Here is a 16,525-nt window from a genome sequence, read left to right on the forward strand (position 1 = left end):
GGAAAGAGAAGGGAGTTGGGGTGAAGATCCAAGCCTGTAGAAAGGGAAGGACTGTGTGAAAGTAGCAGTGGGCAGACAGCCCAGCAGACAGAGGACAGAGGAGAAAGGGTAGGACTGGGAGAGAGAACGGCCTAGAGAAAGAGAAGTGAGAGGATGACTAATCAAAAGCTTTTTTCACTTTTGCTTGGAAACTTGCTGCTGGTGTCAACCACCTGGTTTCCAAAGATAATCAGTGTTCCTGGTGTCTCTGATACATAAATCCTGCTTTGCAAATGCTCAAGATCATTGCAGAACCTTTGCTTTGTTGATCCAACAGGGAGCTAGTGCCTATTTAGCTTCATGGGTTTTTCTTTCCCTTTTTTTAAATACAAAAATCTGTACATATTTAATGTATATAACTTGATGAATTTGGAGATAAGTATATGTTTGTTAAATTATCACCACAATCTATGCCATAAACTTAGTAGTCATCACCTCCAAAAGTTTCCTCCTGTCTTACCCTTTTTCTTTTTTTTCTTTCTTTTTTTTTTTTTTAGATAAGAACATTTAACATAAGATCTCCTCTCTTAGAAAATTTTTACATAAACAGAACAGTGTTGTTAACTACATGCACTATACTATACAGTAGCTCTCCAGGACTAATTCATTTGCATAACTGAAACTTTGTACCCTTTGATTAGCATCTCCTCCACATCTAGCCCCTGGCAACCACCATTCTACACTCTGCTTCTTTGAGTTTGACTATTTTGGATGCTTCATATAAGCAGGCTCATAGGTTTCTAATATATATACTATATTTCATAATAGGAGCTAGAATAAGAATTATTTTGTGGTTTTCCCTCCTTAAACTCTACAGTAAAATTGATAGCTATTTAAAGAGTAGAGAATTAGGTGAGATTTTTACATTGTGAAAAACATGTATTTTGGGTTAGGTTTGTTATCACATAGGATGTATGTGTACATAAACATCATTTCTGAACCAGCTGGTTCACTTGAAAGTCCAGTTTCAAACTGTTCAATACTCTCATTAATAGAAATTGCTTACATTGCGACATCTGCTAAATAAAACCAATGATAGTAAATAAAATGAGTTAAATCAACTATACTACAATCATCTTAAGAACATCATGTCTTTCCCTTATATTCTAAAAAAGTCACTGTGCCTATGTTACCCAAACCAATAGCCATGCGGGATTAAACTTTCATCTAAATGCTTTAAGAATAAATTGTCAACTGTGGTGAATAGCACAGGTTCCTTTATACTGCTCCAGCAGGTGGATGTTCAGCCTGGTAGTAAAGAATATACAGTACTGGCAGGGTTGCGGCTCCACTTGGAGCAGTCACCAAAGTTCTTCATGTCTGTTTCAACACAAATTTTATCATAACTTTGAAGTGTTTTATACTATTGAAACTCTGTAGTGCATGTGCTATGCATATAGAAATACTTTTCCCACTAGTTAAGATGATATGATGCAGTCATGTGGGAAATGCTTTTACATTCATTTTTGCCGGCTTCCCATAATACTGTTGTTATACAAATATATGTGGTACAGACTACAGGGGGGCTGGTTGGCTGCCTGGCTGAGAAACAGGAGGCGTGTTTGAAAACAGAGAGCTCTGATTCATAGACTCCTAACATGTTAGAGATGGAGGGGACCTCGAGATTATAGAGACTAAACCCAATTTTTGCCTACGAGGAAAGTTAATAATTATATTCACGAATGCTATTTATCTTTAAAACACTATCTTTAATCAAATCACCCAGCTAAGCAAGGCCCGTTAAAAAAATAAAATAAAAATTTTTTAAAAACCGTAGCTATAGGGAAATTAAAAAAACAAACAAGAAATGGGTATTCCACAAGAGGGGAGGAATAAAGGGTTTTGGCAAGAGGGAGATATCCACCATTTTATAGATTTGGGAGTGAGCACACGTCACCTATTTTCAGGAACAGAGAAACTATGGAACGGCCGTTGCACTGTTTCGTGGAGGCAGGCGATGAACGGGTAAAGCTGCCTCTGTAACGGAGGTCACGTGGTCCCACTTAGGCCAGGAGTTTCACTCAGGGATACTAACACCGATCTTCTCTGTGGGCCACCCACCCCCAGTGTTTACCTCCATGCAGGCTTCAGCCAGGCTGCCTTGTCCTTACCATATTCCGCGTAGGATGGTCATGATGAATGGCTGCTTCCTCTGCTGATTCTTGAATAGATGTGTATGACTGAGAATTCTCACCTTAGGTCCTCAAAGCAATAACTTTCTCCCTTGCAAGATTTTTCTAAAAATAAAGGTTTTATAAAGAAAAACTTTTAGCATAAAATATTACCCTCAAAATTTATGTGTATCAAAACCAGCCCATCAATGAGGAGTTTTAATAGATCCGAATATATTATTTGGATGCAAGCCCTCTATATGAAATGATGTTCTTCCATTTCAGTTCACCTAAGGAATTTTCTCTGTACTGCTATACTATGACCACATTGTTACTTTATAGCTATTTTTTTCTTTTTTGGGCTAATATGTTAAAAAGAGCAAATCACTCAGACTGTGTGTATGATGATGTGTTGTTGAGAAGAAAGGATCCTATTTTCCAGACTGGACTCTGCTTTTAACTTGCTTTGTGATGTTGGGCAAATAAACTCACCTCTCTGAACCTTAAATGTCTAAAATATAAAATAAAGGCTAGGTTAAATGATCTCTAATACCGTCTGTAGTTTAAAGACTCTGATGTACTTTGGAGCCAATTCTATAAACATTTTATAAAGTTATCGCTGTGATTACTATTTTCATTATTTCAGGTTGAAATCTGAAACCTAGATGTAGGGATCACACTCAAACATTTCAACTTGGCAGCGTTCAGCTAGCCTTTAGCGGTTTATCTGGATGGGCGCACATGATGGTTAAGATGTCTGAAGAAGTACACAAAGTATTCTGTGGTTGACTTTGATAAGACAAAACGCTTTCTGCAGGGTGTGATTCAGATGAGCACACCAGGACACTCAGCCAAACTCATCTGAACTATCCAAACCCCTTGATTCTGCAAACTGGGTTGCAGATCTTTCAAGAACAGGCTTTCTCACAAAATTGCTGGCACTTTCTCTTCCAATCCCAGCCAGAAAAACAGTAAGCACAGCCTTTCTCATATCATTTTGGCATTTCTGGTCTTGGTCCAGGCTGGAAAATAGAAGTGCAAAAGCACTTAACTGAACATTTTAGAAGGTAAAGAAATGTTCAGTTCAAGTTTAGCTCTCAAATGGACAACGGGTTATTCTTTTATTCACTTCATCAGAACCCTCAATGGCAAAGAAATGTCATGATTTTCCCTCTGCTTTCAAAGTCATCTACTCTAAGTTCCATGTTAGAATCAGACAAAGCTCCTTATGTGCCTCTGTAAAGAGCTGTGCCAGGCTATTGGCTTGCGTTAGAATGTTGACTGGTATTCTTAATTCAGGTATCTCTACTTCAAGCCTGGAGTGAATAAATCATTGAACTTTCATTAGGAAAACATAAATGATTAGTGTTTTGAAATAAAATATATTTAACTCACTAAAGTTAACATGAGCATAAATATATGCAACTTATTAATAATATATGCTTGCTTTTAACTATCCTTTGTCACTCCCATATTAGCAGAACTCTTAGATTTGTGTCATGTCTGCCTTGATTCTAGTTTTGGTCTGCCTCTATTCTCATTTTGTTCTCTGCCATGCACGTATGCAACTCTCACAAGTATGGCACCAGTGATGGCCCCCACTGTTCGATAACAGGCTAGAAATTTCGTTTTATAGAGGTGATATGCTAATTTGGAAAACATCTGTTTCCAATAATGACATTGTTCAAATCATTATCTTCAACATAAAACCATTAACCATAATTTGACATCTAGCAATTTATTTTGCTATTTATTAATTTTCAAGTTTACATGACTCTGCTCCAGAGTAAATGCCCATTATAAAATACCTGCTTCAATATTTCTAAGATAGAAAGAAACTTCGTGACTTTAGGATAAGCAATGATTTCTCTAATGGATGCAAAAATCAATAATCATAAAAGAAAAAATTAATAAACTAGACTCTTCAAAAGATTCCATTAAGAAAATGGAGAGGCAAGCCACAGACTGGGGAAAAAAAATAACGCGTATCTGACAAAATATTTCTATCCAGAGTACATACATAATTTTTACTACTTAGAGTCACAATTAAAAATGGACAAAGAATTTTGACAGACACTTCTCAAAAGAAGATATATAAATGGCTAATAAGCGTGTGAATATGTTTTCAACGTCATTAATCACCAGCAAAATGCAAATTAAAATCACAGTGAGAAACCACTATATCCCCACTAGAATGGCTAAAATTAAAATGACCAACAATACCAAATGCTGATGACAATATGGAGAAACTGGAACTCACATATTGGTAATGAGACTGCATAATGGTGCCTCTTTGGAAAATAGTTTGACAGTTTCTTATAAGGTTAAACATGTACCTACACCTCAATAGTGCTACTCTAAGGTAATTATCCAAGAGCAATGAAAACATATGCCCATGTAAACAATTGTACTTGAAAGTTCATAGCTATTTTATCCATAATAGCCAAAAACTATTGGTTAAACAACTCATCTATAGTAATAGAATACAAAGTAGAACTTTCCTGGAGCCTGGGGTTGGGGGTGAGGAAGCCAGGAGAGTGCAGGAGGGAGTCTGACTAATAAAATACATTTGGAAATTTGGGGGTGATGAAAAAGTTCTATGTCTTGATTTTGATGATGGCTTATAGGTATATATATCAAAGCACATTAAATTCTATGCTTAAAATGGGTATATTTATCATATGTCAATTACACTTCAATAACATGATTTAAAAGATTGCTGTAAACAGTCTACGGCCATGCCACCCTGAACAAGACTGATCCCATCTGATCTCGGAAGCTAAGCAAGGTCGGGCCTGGTTTGTACTTGAATGAGAGACCACCTAGGAAGACCAGATGCTGGAGGCGTAAAAAAATTAAATAAATAAATAAATAAATAAATAAGGGATTGTAAGCTGACAAATTCCTTGCAATCTGTGAGATCAAACAAGGGTTGCCTTGCCTTAAAAAAAAAAAAAAAGATTTCTGTGAACAAACCCAAAAGTCTACCACATGTAAATTTCAAAAGGTTTTAGGGATCACCTCACTTCCTACTTTCAGTAAGAATAGTAAGACTTCCAATACATGCTACAGAGAATATTTTCTTCCTATTTCTTTAAAGTCCTTTGCCATATAACTGTTTTCTGTTAGATATCTTTTCTCAGACACTGCAGCAGCTAGAGTTAAAAACTATATATATTTTACCCTGCTTCAAATCCAGTTACGTGTGAATTATGTGTGTTATGAGGTATAGGAACTTAAGCAACTTAACATCTTTGATCCTTAATTTCTTCATCTGCAAAACTGGAATAATAATACTTAGCTTATATGATCAATGTCTATCCTTCTAACACTATACCAAGCACAGAGAAGTTTATTAAAAAATTTAACAATTGTCATGATTATTTGATACTTGCACTATCGATAATTTTCAGGTACCCACATTGCCCCTCCAAGAGCTTCCTTCCAAGCAGTGATCACATTAGATAAGGCAAGTAAGGCTCACGAACATTTAATTTATAATTTACACTGACCTCAAACTCAGAAGCCTATACTACATGTCTTCAGTTCTCAAGATGTGTCTAAACACACAGTCAAATCTTTTTATAAAAAATACAAATTCTTTACAATCTCGTCATTTATTGCTTCACAAACTTTCCTCTAGACTTCCTTCCAAGATAAAGCTGGCTAGACCATTGTTTTGCACATATTTTTTTAAATTGTGATAAAAATACACATAACATAAAATTTACCATCTGTATTAGTTTGCTAGGGCTGCCGTAACAAATATCATAGACTGGGTGGCTTAAACAACAGAAATTTATTTTCTCACAGTTGTGGAGGTGGGGAAGTCCAAGATCAAGAAGTCAGCAGATTCGGGCTCTCCTGAGGCCTCTCCCTTGGCTTGCCGATGGCTGCTTCCACACTGTTTCTTCACATAGTCTTTTTTCCAGGAGAATTATAAGACCCTGGGCTTAAAGTGGGTGGGGGGATGAGAGTTAGTTATAAAGAGCCAGGAAAAGCCTCTCCAATATAAATCAGATTCCCCTTATTTCTCTCTTGCTCCTTAAAGACTAACGCCTGAGCTCTGACATTCTATCAGTCTGATATTCAACCTCTTACTGAATTTTAAAGGCTATTCATTGAAATGTGATGGCTGCAAGATCATTTCTGCTATAGATCTACTTTAAAACTGTAAGATAAAAACGTTCTTGGAGAAGCAACAGTAAACAAAATAAAACTCTCACTTTAAGAAATGTATAACCATTCAGGGAAGAGAGGCAAATAGAGAGGCAGTGACCATACAGTGTGATACCTACCACCAGAAAGGTACATGCAGGTTGCTGCAGAAAAACATAAAAGTGGCACCTAATCAGATACAGAGGTTTGGGGAAGGATTCGCAGAAACAACAACAAAAAAAATGCCTAATCAGGTGAGAAGTAATAGTCATGGTCATTAATACTGATGTTTACTATAGGACCCAGGCATCACTCCAAGTCCTACTCATTTAATCTTCACAATAACCCTGAAAAGTACACACTATTACTAACATTATCATCATCATCATCATCATCACCACCACCACCACCACCATTGAGGCCCAGAAAAGTTAAGGACTAGGAAGTGAGAAGCCAGAATTCTGATCCAGGTAGAGCCTGTGTTCTTAACCAGAGCACAAAAAAAGCCTCCCTGAAGAGGAGGAAAGGGAATCACAGGAGCAAAGACCCAGAGAGAGGAGAGAAAGCATGTTCTATTTGAGGATTTGAAATCAGAAGTTCCATAAGTCTCAGCAAAGAGCACAAATGTAATAGGAAGGAGGAATGAGGAGACTGGAGAAGCAGTCAGGGGTCAAACAGTGAAGGGCCTTGCAAACCTCATTAAGGAGACTGGACTTAACCTGAGGGCACTGGGGAGCCATTAAAGAGATTCACTGGGGAATGATAAGGCCATATTCACACTCTGGAAAATCACTCTAAGTGGTTTGAAAAATGGATTGAAGGAAAGTTAGACCTGAGGCAGGAAGATCCATTAGGACATTTTTGCATTAATCTATAAGAAAGATAACAGTCCCCCAAATAAGGGGTGATGGTGATGGGAGGTGGGCAGAATGGAGAGATGTTTAAGAAGGAGAACTGATAGAAAAGGGTGGTTAATTGGCTGCAGGCACTGAGAGAGAAGGCAGAATTAGGACGAGTCTGCTCTATCTCTTGGCCACAGGATGAATGATGGTGCCTTCTGAGGAGAACATAAACAGGGCGGAGTGGAGGGACTGCAGCTCCAGAGTTCAGTTAGCAGCATGCTGATTCTGAGTGGCCCTAGGACCAAGAGTAGCAGAGCCCAATAGATCTTCAGATCCGAACCTCAGGAGTGAGAGCTATACTAGAGATGTTGATATGAGATTATCGATCTGCATGATTCTTCATGGAAACCAAAGTTGTGAGTGAGCACACCCAAGGAGAGTGAGTGTGGTGAGAGAAGTAGACCTAAAGCTGGACACAGGTAGCTTCATCATTTAAAGACAATAGAGAGACAAGAGCTCACAAAAAATGCTGAGAAGCCACTGCCAGAAAGGTAGCTAGAAAAGTCACAGAACGTTGTAGTCCCAGAAGCCCAGGGAAGAGAGCTCGGGGGAAAGATCTGAGACACTTTTTTGTGGGAACCATCACAATGAGCTGTAATCTCCTTCCATTTCAGTAAAGAAACTTTCTCATGCTCAGAATTCATAGGGATCCACAGGCTTAAAATGTTTTAAGTTATTATGTGAATTACATTTGTGGGGCAACTTAAGAGAGTATTTGGCTCTAGGAAGAATCTTCTGTTTCCTTAGGGTGTACATGTCAGTCTTTGTTAATAAGAACTTTAACTCTTCTGTGTTGCCAGAGGAGTTAAACTAAAAAAATCATAAATCAGTTTTAGACTTTCTATTTTCATGGTCACTTTTAATTTCAATAACATGAGAGAAAGGATCTGTTGCATATTTCAAATAGATATAGTGTTAACCATATGAGACTAAAGAAAAAATATTAATGATGTTTTATATGGATTTTAGACTTTTTCATTTTATCATCAGTGTTTTTGTATGTTTCAGTCCCAAAGGATGACTAATTAGGTTTAGTTATGTACATCAAATCTTCGATGCTTTCAGATCTTTTTAAAAATGGAGCAGAGGCACGGTAGAATCTGGTTGACAATTCTGCCATTCAGTTACTGAACATTAAGACATTCTGTTGAGGTGTATTCTACACTAAAAATAGAAATATCGAACTCCGTCAACTACACACACTCATTCTCAACTACCATTGAATAACCCTAATGATTTTCATGGAGAAGGAAGAGAGATAATAAGTACCTCATCTTTTAATTATTGGAAAGATTTTTTATTATTTAAAAAAACAATACTTATATTTTATAAGTTACAGAGCATAAAAATAATTTTATCCAGATAGAGTATATCAAGAGAGTTCAGTATAAACTTATTAATCTGTCAAAATATGTTGAAAACTTGGAAATGGGTTGTGAGAGAAGCATTTTCAATAGTTTATGGCAATTTGCTGTTACATCCCAAGCTGTCTTTACAGGAATCAAGAAGGGATGTGGGAAAACAGAGGAAAGCTAGAAGATGTGGCTGACCTCTTTTCTTCTTCTACTATTATTTATACCCTAACTCACTCTTCTCTGTCAAAGGTATATATTTTGGCTGACTTAACTGCCGTCCTTTTCAATTATATCTAATCTATTGTCATGAACAGTAAGCAATTCCAAGCAGCAAAATGGGAAAGTTGAGGTGGACCAGAGACTGTGCAACTCAGTGAAACCACAGGGATGTCTTATGAAACAGGCAATTTTCATGCAACAAAGAAAAAATACTATAAGAAGGTGGAATATTACTTAGTCAAGTTATAAGAAACAATTGTGTTTGCTATAAACTTAAACCTCTTTCAGTTGAATGTTTAAATTTATGAAACTTTTTGTAACAAAATCACAACACTTTTCCTTTAGTCCTCTACTTTTTGATCTTCCTTCACTCTGACTTTTCTCTTTCAAACTATGCCTTCTTTTAGCCCTAATCTTCCTGCGACAGCAGTTTATAAATTTCAAGCTCTCTCCATTCAGATTTGCCACCCACCCTGCCATGGACACCTCACTCACTGATCCTTGGGATTGCAGATTTGACCTGGCATAACCTTGAGGCAACCTTCCATGATTGACAGCAGTTGTATTCACAGTATTGTTTTTCAGAGACAGTAAAAGACCACAAGATTTGCAGTGGCAACTGCCAAGGAATTTTATGTAAAGAATCGTGGGTCAGAGAATATTTCTTGACTTTTACAAGAACCAAAATTCAGGTCATTCCTAATACAGATAAGCCACACAGCATTCTGTGACCTTTCTGGGTTTTGTGGTTTTGGTTTGTTTTGTTTTCTTTTCTTTTCTTTTCTGCCTCTTCCCATTTGACTGGTATTATTTACCAGCGGTTAGAAGGTTGTGGAGGTACGGACAGTCTTAATCCCACTCCCTTCTCTCCTCTATCCAAACTTTCTGTTCCCTCTTCTCTCCTTTTCCCTTCATCTTTCCAAATCTTTCTTTTATCCTAGTTTTCTTTTACCACCTCCCACCTCTACCCAGATACTGAAAGGCAGGGGACAAGGTCAGAGCAAGAAGATTCGATTAAACTTGTTGGGGACACTATTTTAGTTTCTACACACATAGAGACACATACCTTAATTTGAAAAGCTTAAATCATAATTTCACATAGAAAAAAAATTTACCTCTTTCTGGCATTTTAGTCAGAACAATCACTGAAATACAACCTTTTTCAAACTCAATTTATCATTAACATTACCAGCAATATCAATTCAGCTTTAAATATGACTAAACATTACAACAAATCCCACGTGTTTTCAAATATCCTGTTGACAGAATACTACTGGCCTTTTTGGTAATGCAAAGAGCAGAGACTACATCTGGGTAGGTACAAGTATTTTAGGTTATTCTCTTTTGAAATAAACCTTTGATTGAAAGCTCTAATTCTGATTGCATATATGCCTTAAACTCTAATGTTGACATAAATTTTTAGACTGCTGTTTGACTAAACTCATAGACTCCTACAGGTTTTTTTTTTTTCTTTGAAATTCAAGGGATCTTATAGAGTCTACAAAAAATGTCCTTCTCTATAAAATCAGGAATAGCAATGATCTCATCCTTAAACTGAAAGAATGGCTCCTGCCCAGTGACTAATGGAACTCTGAATTAGGAACTAGGTTCTCCGAGGGGTGCTGGTTTGTATTAACGAGGCAAAATGCCAAAGTGAGAGAGAACACTGTATTTTCTCAGCACCGAAATGTATTTCTGCTTTGTTCCTATCACAATCAAGAAAAACAAAATTATTTTTTATTTTTGTATATGTCTTAAGATTTTTCTCTTCAAATTCTAAGTGCTCTCTTTCAGGTATTTGTTGTTTTATCTACCAAGTAAAAATGAAAGAAAGAGAACAGAGACACCTATCAAGACAAAAATCTTTCTGGAGGGGTGCAAAATCAGCTCACTTGATTTCAAAAATTTCTTCCATTTTCTTTTCTCCTTCTCAGCATCACATTAGGATCCTCTATGTTGTCCTTCTTATTGGTAAAGCACAAGTGTGGCTTGGAAAGAGGGGACTGTGTGGTTGCCAAGGTGACCCTAAGGACCAGTTATTGCACATACGGTTCTGCAAATGGAAGTTCCTAAATCGGACCCAATGGCAGGAAAGAAAATTTGCAAACTCGCCCAGGGCAAAGCTGGTGTAAAACCGCAGATAAATGTTCAGAATTAACCACCTCCTGTTACTCTTAAGGCCCAAAAATAACTCCATGAAAAGAATTTTCAATTTTTGTATAATCGTGTTCAGTGATCTTTCTCTTCCCCTTAAAGAAAAGAACACACTCATAGCTAAAAAGGAAAGAACATTCTTTGCTTTAAGGGGCATTCATAACAGATTTGATTAATATATGCAGGAGACTATGTAGATGCTTTACTACAAGAGGGTTTAAAAGTTCCCATTTTAATTATTGAAGGATTAGAATCAGCAACAGGTTAGCCTGGGGCTCAAGACTTGCCACTTTACATCGGTGAGTCCAAGACTGACTTGCAATATCTTCTATTAATATTTTGACTGTTTCTACAACTTTAAGTATCCACAGATACCAGATTTTTAAGCCTCCATTGGGACAAAACACTAGCTGGAAATACCAGAGCAAAAGAAATGTGAGATTACTACCATGCGATGGGCAATCTGGGCACCATGTTCCCTTGGAAGAACAACATTTTGCTTAGTGCTTTTTCTGGAATTTTGTGCAGTCTTGTTCTGATTCTATATTTCACTAAAGCAGAAACAAAAATAAATAAATAAAGTATTTACCAATTAGGATATTTGGGGTTTTTTTCACTTTTTATATTTGCCAAGTAGTTTTTCAACTTAAGTTGAATGACTGTTTTAATATTACATGGATTAAAAATCATTACATTTTTTAAACTCAACAAGTTTATTAAGCATATCACAATATGAAAAAAAAAACAGTATGTTCAATTGTTATCCAAAGTGGTAAGCATTTTATATTAAATATAAATTGATTATCAAACATGTGTTTTCAAGGTGTTGCTAGTTACCATTTCTAGTTTGACAGCTGCGCTTAAGACTAAATAGAAGAGATACTACAATTTACCAAGTACTGTCAGATATAATTTGCTTAGTAAATATATTTCAAGGTCCACTTGATAAACTTCGTTTACTATAACAACCATAAAAATATTATGAAGACAGTTTAGAATGTTTAGAGAAAGATTACTACCTGGAACTCCCAAATCATATCTGAACCAAAAAATAGTTGATTCCAAGCCCTCTAGCAACTTCAAAAAGTCCAAAAATTCCTTGTGTTATATCAAGAATTTTCTTATTGACATTCTGTCACATTGTATTCAGAAAAACTAAAACAGAAGAAAATAGCATTAAAGAGTAGAATGAAAATCATTTGACAGATGTTTCTAGTTTTAGTTTGGACAGTTGGCACTAGAAATAAACATTCGTAATCTATCTCCTCTTGTTTGACAAATATCAAGATATGTTACTTTAAACATCAAATCCTGGTATGTAGGAATTTTCACAAGTGTGACTAGATCTTTTAGTTTGCATGGGACTGGAAACACATTTGTTCATTTTGTCCACTTCATAGGCAAAATATTGGTAGGCATTGGGTTTACTATCAGGTTTATCCCCATTTAATATCGGTCTTGTCGTTGTCTTCTTTGTAATACATTTCCCCATGGACTGTATCATCTATCTACACCCGGGTATCTTAGTTGGTAGAAACTACTACCACTTCCCCTCCAGATAACTCCCCAGTGTTTAGTGTATAAACATCTCCCTAAGGTGTCCAGATCCTGAAACCCTCCACACCAGTGTGATGAATTACTTGCAATAGAAATGCCTGTCAAATCCTGCTCCCCCCACCCCAGGATCTCTCTAAATTGTAACTTTACACTTATGTTTTAATAAATATCTTTATTTCAATATTGAAATTATCTTCAAGAGACATGAGGTACACTGGTTATGTTTCTCATCCAAGTTGATCACATTTTAATGTTCCATCTGAATATGTCTGATGTCTTTACATCTATATCTGGGCAGTAACCCCTCAAGAGCCTATTTCCAATGCTACTTAATGCCTTCTATATTCGTTTGGGCTATACAGTATAAAGAAAAATGTACACAGTACCATACTGCCACAGTTTAAGTATTTTCATTATCAATGAAAATTATTTCCAGATAGGGATTAAATATAAAACAGGGTTTTCTGGGAGGAAGCACTAACAAATGAAAGATTAGGCCCTCAGAGAACATAAAAAATGATATGTACATATTTGTCAACATAAAATATAATTATTTTGCACAGATCTCAATCATCTGGACTCTAAAATATGTTTTTAAAAATGATTATTAGTGTTACTTTAAGAATAATGGCCAATTCTCTTAATAACCCATTATTCAGAACTATTGATTTGGAGTTCTTAAATTTTTTAAAATTACTTCCTTCTATACCCATGAGAAATGGCTATTCTTATAACGTCTCCAGTACTTCCTAGTTGGCTAAATTCCTATTCTTTATTTTTCTTGTTAGAGACAATTTTTTTTATTTGATTAATTTTATTGGGATGACATTGGTTAATAAAATTAGATAGGTTTCAAGTGTGCAATTCAATAATAGGTCATATGTATTTTGCATTGTGTGTTCACCATCCAAAGTTAAATTATTTTCTGTCACCATATAGTTGACCCTTTACTCTCATCTGTCTCCCCCTCCCTCCTTACCCTCTGGTAACCACTAAGCTGTTATCCATGTCCATGAGTCTGTCTGCTGAAACAAATTTTTTAAAGGAATTATTTCATTCATTTTGTCTCTTTCATTTATAAAGGGATTTATTTTTCTCTATAGTATCTCTCAAATTGATACATTTACCTTGTATGGATCTACCTTTTCCCTCTAGCCCTTTTTCTGGAAGCCACTCATTTTTCCATGCTTTTATCTGTATGTCTTAAACAAATATATATATGAAATTTTATCCTTTACAATTCTCATATACTTTTCTCTTGGACGTAGTTATATAAACTTTCTTTTATGAGAACATATTGAATGTTTTATTTTTATAGTTTGACAAAAAAAAAAGAGGTCCATAGATGGGCTTCGAGAAGTCCAGGAACCCTCCATACGTTTATGCAAAACCTGTATATGTTCATTTGTGGAGCGAATCCATCCATTTTGAAAATTCTCAGAGGATTTGAGGAGACAAAAGAACATGAGCTCACAGTGTGAACAGTACACAGTATACAAGTACCCCATGGACACCGGCACACTCAGCTATACCTGCCCTGGCTGTTCTGTCCTCTCCAGCTGACAACTACATTTCCCTCAACTAAGAACTGGGAGAAGGCTGACCCAGAAAGACATCTTCTCTCATACAAACATTGAGGCTTACCAAGCTGCTATTTCCAAGGTGTATCTAATTCACCCAAGTCCTACAGGAACGTGGTCTTTTCATGAACTACAAGCAGTCCCAGTTTTGCAGCCAGGACAAGGGGAGATAGTTTTCTCACTCTAAAAATTACAAATAAAAAGTGATAGAGAGTCGTTTCTATGCTGTGACTAGCCTAAGAATTTACCCATGGTTATATCCCAGGAGTATGCACTACAAGTTCCAACCTGATTTCCACTTGGGTCCTGTCTATGTAGGTCATTCTAAGAAAAGGCAAGGAAACATCTTACTCTGTTGCTTTTTAGCTTTTCCTCTTAAAGATCATCATTTAGTTATGCTAGCACTATAACTTTGGGCCAAATCTTTCTTCTGCCTCCCAAACTCATATATTCAACTCTACGGTCTTTCTCTGTCTGGATGACCACAGGCATCCCTCCTTCTACCCCTACATCCCTGCATAGTCCCCACTCCACAAAGATAAGGACTCTCGTTCATGTTTGTCTCACATGTGACTGGTCCATAGTAAAGGTCTATAAATATTTGCTAATGCACAAATAAATGTAACTAATTTAAAACCAGTTTTCTTTATTTAGCCATTATTTACTATTAGGTATTATTTTAAAATACGTAACCTAAACTATTGATAGAGTAATAGATACAAATACAATCTTGGGGCATTCTGTTTAATTTCTTGTTCTGTTAATTGTTTTTAATGCTTCTTAATACAATTTTTACTAAATCCACATATGAGAAGAAAATAAGAATATGACCATAGTTTCTTAAATTTCTTACCTTGGATCTACTTTATATACTAGGATGCTAAAAGTGAACCATTTGTATCTTAGTTTTAGATATGGATCAGAGAATATTGATAGCAGATATTCCCAGTTTCCAAAGTATTGTGTTGTACTACTTATGCAGAATAGCAATATGCATTTTGACTTGCAAAAAAGAGGTGACTAAAATCAAGTTTGAGATTAAAGAGACCATTAAAGAAAATTTTTGGAGAAAGGTGTTGGAGTGCTATGGCATTTCCTTCCCATCACCTGGGGTGGGAGGGAGGAGGCTGCTTTCCCTTCCCCTCCCCTCAAGTCAGTTGAGAGAAACTTGGAGTGTTTCCCTGGGAGTTTTGGGACACAGCAAACTGGTAATTGAATCACCCAGAAAAATAGTCTAGAAGGGAAGAATTGGCTGAAGTGGCTGGTGACAGCCAAGAAAGAAAGCTTTATTGGAAGTAAATTGAGATAATAAACATGAAAGTAGAAGCAAAGATGTGTAAGTATTTTTCATGAACCAGATGTTGGCCACAAAGGAGAGGATCAGGCTGGAACTATTTTAAATTTTGTCTAAGAGGAATACATGTAGGGCTGATATGACTCTCCCTGGGTGAAGGAGAGACTACTACATGCACTTGGGCTGGAGAAAAAAATTTTAAATAGCCAGCTGGAGGAAAAGACTCATTGCCTATATCACAGGAAATTTACTCTGGTGTGCCCAATGGGGTGATTTTTCAAAGACACCTGTAAAAATGCCACTTTAAGAAAGAATCAGTTTCTAACAACCAAAAATACCAGAGAACCTCAATGCCAGACCAAGCTATTTCATGACTATTCCCTCTCTTTCTTCCCCCTCGCAACCCCTAGGAACCAGAGGCAGCTAAATGGGGTGGGTAGGGAGAGAAAAATAAAATACAAGAATGTAGAGTTGTTCTCCATACCTGCCTGTCACTGCAGACGTCCAGCCAGAACAGGTCTAAGCTGGGGGAGGGGAGAAGCCTTAATTAGATACAAAATGTAAAATTTTGCTATGACTTGGGACTTGAAACAAGAATTGGTCTTATGACAAAATGAACTTGAGGCTTTTGAATTTCTGGGAGTGACTGGAAAAGTCATGAGACCTGCCAATATTCTATAAGAAGGGCAGATAAGATCTATTCCAAGCAGGTTTGAATGAACAAAGAAATAAGGGAGCACTTTTTAGTTTTACCATGCATCCTATGGGCTCCTATAATTTACACAAATTATTGCCATTGCAATCCAAAATATGCTTTGAAGTTCAAAATGGTAACATCAGTAATTTGGTAATGTCAGGATGCTTCAAATATTTTCTCTGAAAAATGGTGATTCACTTACATTATCCAAGGTTCTACTTCTAAATTCTACATCTTACATTTATGGAGGCAACTGATGACAGCATCTCCATATTCATCTACAAAAGCTTTTTCCTCATTTTAAAGAATATTTTTGCAACAATATAAATAAATGCCCCTTCAAAACTATTTTTTCACTAAAACATTTTGTCATGTAACTATGTTGAAAAAGTCTCATTTAAATTTTTTTATTATTTTAATAGTCTACATTAAATTTACCAGTAGGCACAGAAACAAAAC

At 36.3% G+C, this 16,525-nt stretch overlaps 1 pseudogene; it reads left to right on the forward strand.

Annotated features, from left to right (window-relative positions):
* Nucleotides 1-4,878: 4,878 nt before the first annotated feature.
* Nucleotides 4,879-4,997, forward strand: LOC112480916 (annotated as a pseudogene).
* The last annotated feature ends 11,528 nt before the right edge of the window (nt 4,998-16,525 follow it).

Source organism: Pteropus alecto, unplaced genomic scaffold (assembly GCF_000325575.1).
Source record: "Pteropus alecto unplaced genomic scaffold, ASM32557v1 scaffold20, whole genome shotgun sequence".
NCBI lineage: Eukaryota > Metazoa > Chordata > Mammalia > Chiroptera > Pteropodidae > Pteropus > Pteropus alecto.